The sequence below is a fragment of the Dipodomys ordii genome, unplaced genomic scaffold, assembly GCF_000151885.1.
Source record: "Dipodomys ordii isolate 6190 unplaced genomic scaffold, Dord_2.0 Scaffold575, whole genome shotgun sequence".
NCBI lineage: Eukaryota > Metazoa > Chordata > Mammalia > Rodentia > Heteromyidae > Dipodomys > Dipodomys ordii.
The window spans coordinates 8,539-14,628 of NW_012267791.1; the positions used below are offsets into that span (position 1 = coordinate 8,539).

A 6,090-nucleotide genomic window follows, 5' to 3' on the forward strand; every position below is an offset into this window, starting at 1 on the left:
TCTTCAGCTCAAGGCGAGCGCTCTACCACTTGAGCTGCAGCGCCACTTCCGGTTTTCTGGTGGTTTTATTGGAGATAAGAGTCTCACGGTCTCTCTTGCCCTGCCCGGGCTGGCTTTGAACCGCGATCCTCAGATCTCAGCCTCCTGAGTAGCTAGGATTACAGGCGTGAGCCACCAGCGCCCGGCATGGAGGCGCTTTACTAAGGACGTTTAGAGTGAAAATTGGTGAGGGCTGGAAACGTGGCTTAGTGGTAGAGTGCTTGCTAGCATGTATGAAGCCCTGGGTTTGATTCCTCAGTATCATATAAACAGAAAAAGCCAGAAGTGGTGCTGTGACTCAAGTGGAGAGTGTTATCCTTGAGCAAAAGAAGCTCAGGGACAGTACCCAGGGCCTGAGTTCAAGCCCCAAGACTGGCAAAGAAGAAGAAGAAGGAAAAAAGAAAACTGATGATGGAGGGCAAGAAGCCAGCCTTGAAAGGACTAAAGAAATAGCATTCTAGCTAGAGGAAAAAGATTTGCAAGGTCACGGATAGGAATGTGCTTTAACAAGTTCAAGTCTTCAGTGAGGGGCTTCTGGTTCATGCAGCTTTGGTATTGTATTCCTGTGAGAAGGAAATCTCTTGTTATTTTCTGACTCTGGAGTCTGAGGGGAATGTTCTGTTGCTATTCAGCTCTTTGCGGTGCTTATTTCCTTCAGTAAAGTATTTGTGTCTGATGGGGAAGATTTTGGAATTATTTTTCTATCCCTTTTGCCACACTTTTGATGTGGAAAGAAGAATGCCTCAGTTTTCACTGTGCTCAACCAGTATATTTCCAAAGACAACACTTTTCTGTAGTGTTTCACATAACATAACATAGTGTTTACATAACATAAATTACTTCCTGAACAGTTGGAACTGGGCAGGTTAGTAAAATAGCAAGTGGGCAGCTTCAGGCTCAGTAAATATCAACTTTAGAAAATAGCTTTCTGAGCAGGCGCCAGTGGCTCATGCCTGTAATCCTAGCTACTCAGGAGGCTGAGATCTGAGGATTGCTGTTCAAAGCCAGCCTGGGAAGCAAAATCCATGAGACTCTTATCTCCAATAAAACCACCAGAAAACTGGAAGTGGCGCTGTGGCTCAAGTGGTAGAGTGCTATCCTTGAGCTGAAGAGCTCAGGGACAGTGGCCAGGTCTAGAGTTTAAGCCCTACAACTGACAAAAAAAAAAAAAGAAAAAAAAAAGAAGAAAAAAGAAAATAACTTTCTCATTTATAAAGAACCAGTCATTATCTTATAAAGGTGTGCTTTTTTTCCTTAAGAAGTTAAACTTTTTTTTTTTTTAAATATCAAAGACTTTGGTAGACTGGCTTTTTTCCCCCTGCTAAGTTTAGTAATTCTTTCTTAAAATTTCAATTATTTATTTTTTTCCCTCTTCAAATGGTTTTACAAGGGAGCAGTATATCTTTTTTTTTTGCTGGTCGTGGGCCTGAACTCTGGGCCTGGGCGCTGTCCCTCAGCTCTTCAGCTCAAGGCTAGTGCTCTACTACTTGAGCCACAGTGCCACTTCCAGCTTTTTCCATTTATGTGGTGCTGAGGAATCGAACCCAGGGCCTCATGCATGCAAGCCAAGCACTCTACCACTGAGCCACCTTCCCAGCTCCAAAGGGAGCAGTATATCTTGATCAGAATCATCCCATCCATTTTTCTCCCCCTCCCAACAACTCCTTTCCTCACCAGTTACATCAAGTAACTGAGAAAGCTATTTTCTAAAGTTTATAGCATTCTGATATTTAGTAATAAAATAATGTGCCTTGAAATAATTTACTCTTATAGCTTTTTTTTTTTTTTGTAGGTGGTGTGACTGTAGATGCAATATTTAGCTTCTGGAAGGCTTTGTTGTCTCCTGTATAAAATGGGGACCTATCTGATGGGGAGTTGTGAGAATTAAATGTAGTTGAGTGTGTAAAATGCACATGCCCAGTAATTTCCTATATTACACTGCTCATGTGCTTTCCTTAAGATTATGTAGGCCTTTAAGGCCTACATGAGAGTGCCATAATCCTGATCCCAGACTGGTATAGATGTCAGACCAAAGCGGAGGTGCCATGAAGAGGTTCTGAGACTCTCTTCAGTGACTTGCTTAGCTGAAGTAATACCAGGTTTCAATTAGGAAATGAATTGATCACATAGCTTATAAAAGTGATTTTCTCCTGTTCAGAATTCTGCAAGAAGTAAAGCTTGGGAGAGGAAGATATGTTTGTCTTTGCCTGGACCTGCTGACCTGTGGAGCTTTGCCTGGATGGTTTCTTGTAATTATTATTTAGTGTGCGCATAAGCTCTACAATACTTCTCCAGCACTACTAAGCAAGGTCTGTGTTCTTGTCTGTCTTATTAGTAACTGGTTATTCCACTGGAAGTCAGGACAGTGAGAGTGAGCTAGAGGTATTGAGTCACCCATTCAGAACTGAATGAGCCATCAGAACAAGGCAAGTTTGTGATACCACCACACTTCCAGGTCTTTTGAGAAAAGATAGTGGGGCAGATGTACCTAATAGTGAAACCAGGTTTTTAGACTGCTTAGCCCTGTATGCCAGATAGAGACCTGGTGAATATCACAAAAAGGAGGTGTTACATGGCAGCCAAAGAAGATAGCACTCAGACCATCTTCAGACATCTTCACCTGTCTTGAGTGATAGAGACACTTGTGTTAAATAGGGAGAATTTTTCATTATGGGCAGAGGGTATGCATTATTAAAGTAGTCCCAAGCAAAGCCACAGGTATGTTTAGAGGTAGTCAGAAGTGGCTTTAGGTGGTCCCACAGTCCACTGTCTCACAATTGCCCAGGTGGGATTCAGAAGTTGAAGGGAGCAGAAACAAGTCATTCATTGCTACAGCAGGGGGTCTACCCTGAGCTTTTGACTGCTCTGCGTTACCATTTGCCACAGATGATAAGAAGATAGGCTTTGCTAGTCACAAATTGCTTCAATCTGTGGTAAATCCTGTTCTTCTTGGAGGTGATTGCAAAGAGATTGCAGAGAGAATGGCTTAGATCAAAGGGCAGAAATGCAAAGTTGGGGACTGGGTACCCAGGTTTTATCCTGCTTTTAGTTAATTCATGGGCTTCCCCAAAGCAGCTTTTAAGTTGTTTCTTAAATGGGACCATTTTCTTCCTCATGTTCTCTCTCTCTCTCTCTCTCTCTCTCTCTCTCTCTCTCTCTCTCTCTCTGTCTCTCTGTCTCTTGACCAGTCCTGGGGCTTGATCTCAGGGCCTGAGCTCTGTCCCTGAGCTTCTTTTGCTCAAGGCTAGCTCTACCATTTGAGCCACAGCTCCACTTCTGGCTTCTTCGGTGTATGTGTATGTGGTACTGTGGAATAGAACCCAGGGCTTCATGCATGGTAGTCAAGCACTCTACCACTGAGCCACGTTCCCAGCCCCCATTTTCTCTTATGTTATTAACAAGCATCTTATTTTGTTACTTTAAAATATCATTTTTTTGAAATGTTTGCATGATAGCTTCTTTTTTGTGCTTGATTTGAGGGAAATGGTTTTGTATTTGGAAGAGTAAGGGATCAGGAAGCCTTCTCCTGTTTCTGGTATTTACATTTTTTATGATAGAAAGGTAATTAGTATTTGTACTTGAAGTAATCAAATCAAGTATTTGATAAATTCAAATAACATAACATTACTTATAACATCTAGATTGCAGAATATGAAGATTGGATTATCTATAACAGCCTCTCAAGTATCCTGAGAGAGGAGGGGTGTGTGTGTGTGTGTGTGTGTGTGTGTGTGTGTGTGTGTGTGTGTGTGTGTGTGTGTGTGTGTGTGTTCTGGGGCTTGAACTCACGGCTGGCTATCCCTTAGCATTTTTTGCTCAAGGTTAGTACTCTACCATTTGAGCCACAGCTCCACTTCTGGCTTTTTGCTGGTTAATTGGAAATAAGAGTTTCGCAGACATTTCTACCTGGGCTTCCAACTGTGATCCTCAGATCTCAGCTTCCTTGAGTATAGGTATGAACTATCAGTGCCTGCTAGAGATTGTATTTTCCCCTCTCCCCAAAGTGAATCTTCTGTGCTCTCAAGTTGGCAGTTTGCTGCCTTCTTTTTATTTTATTTTATTTTATTTGTGAACATACTGTACAGAGGGGTGCTGCCTTCTTTTTTCAGTGGCCTATGCTTTCTGTTGGTGCCCTATTTTCCCCTCTTCCTAGACTGTACTGCATTACACCCTCACTCATTGACATCCAGTGAAAGTCCATCTTCCTCAGATGCCATAGTTACTTTAAGCTGCATACTTACACTGAAACCTCAGTTCAGATGGACTTAAGAATATTTATGATGTTGTAGATTATTTAGCTTACTTTTTGTTAGGCTGCAACCAACACTCTTAGCTCACTTCATCCTTTAGGAATGTTTTTCAAATGTGAGCCTGATATGTAATCCTTTTCCCCTCTAGATATTGCATAACAATGTTGATATAATTTTGTAATTTAATTTTGCTATGACTTTTTTTTTTTTTTTTGGCCAGTTATGGGGCCTGAACTCTGGGCATGAGTGCTGTCTCTCAGCTCTTCAGCTCAAAGCTAGTGCTCCACACTTGAGCCATAGCGCCACTTCCAGCTCTTTCTGCTTATGTGGTTCTGAGGAATTGAACCTAGAGCTTTATATATGCAAGGCAAGCACTCTACCACTGAACCATCTTCCCATCCCATACTATGACTTCTTATAGAACTAAATTTTACCTTTTTTTTTTTTGAACTCAGGGCCTGGGTGCTGTCCCTGAGCTTCATTTTACTCAGGTCTAGCACTTCACCACTTAGGCCATAGCACTACTTGTGGTTTTTGAGTGGGACTTTTCTGTCCAGGCTGGCTTTGAACCATGATCCTCAGATCTTAGCCTTCTGAGTAGCTATAGTAGGATCACAGGTGTGAGCCACTGGTGCCCGGCTAAAATTTACTAATAATGCACTATTGTAAAGGTAACTTAGTGACTAGTCTATTCCCGGTAAACAGTACACATTTAGATTTATAAATTTATTAATTAAATTGCTGAAAACAGGATTAATAAAAACATTACTGGTAGCAGTAGCTCAAATTTATTGATCTATTATTACTATGCAGCAGGTTTTAGGCTTAGTGCTTTACATGCTGCATTGCCTGTGGTGGACAATATTCCTTCCTTACAAAGACAGTCCTTGTTGGTAATTGGGGTGGTTCCATAGGGCAAGAGTAGATCCTGTTTAACATCACACAGCTCCCTCTGTCCTCCTGAACCCTCGGTGACAGCACACAGTTGCTATGACACTTTATACTCAACATAGATTCTCACTGGGTTTGAGAAATTTAATTCTTGCTGGGGCACAATCCTTTTATACTCAGGGATTATATTACCATTCGGGAAGAGTTTGTACAAATAAGTGATGCCCTAATAAGACATATTTACCTACATCCTCCAGTGGAGAGAATGTCAAGGACCTCCCTGATCATATTCTGTCTACAGCTTTCTATCACTTCCAAGAAGCCAGTTTTCTCACAACTTTTTTTTTCTGCCTTGTCCTTCACAGTAATTTCATGATACAGATACTGTATCTATATCAGAGAAAGGGAAGACATTGAGGTTCTTAGAAGCATTAAGTAATTTTCCCATTTTGACACAGCTTGTAAGAGCAGTTTGCAAATCAGGTTGCCTCTAAGTGTACTTTACCATGCTTTAGGTATAACCTCATTAGAACCCATATTAAAGGGTCATGTTTCTATATTAGTAATGCATTTTGCATGTAGTTTTTTAAAGCTTTGAGGAGAAAATATTTCCTTAAGATGAAACATCTGTGTTTAGAAAAACAGACAGGAAGTAATTTCTTAAGGTCTTGGATTATGACAGAGCTGGAATTGAATCTAAAAAAGAAGCCAGGGGGCTGGGAAGGTGGCTCAGTGGTAGAGCGCTAGCCTTGCATGCATGAGGCCCTGGGTTCGATTCCCTAGCACCACATAAGAGAAAAAGCCGGAAGAGGCGCTGTGGCTCAAGTGGTAGTGCGCTATCCTTGAGCTGAAGAGCTGAGGGACAGTGCCCAGGCCCAGAGTTCAGGCCTCACGACCGGACCCCAAAAAA

The 6,090-nt window shown here is 41.8% G+C and overlaps 1 long non-coding RNA gene across 1 annotated transcript in view; it reads left to right on the plus strand.

Annotated features, from left to right (window-relative positions):
- Nucleotides 1-6,090, plus strand: part of LOC106001878 — a 33,172-nt gene that overhangs the window by 3,556 nt on the left and 23,526 nt on the right. The gene's annotated exons all lie outside the window — the stretch shown is intronic.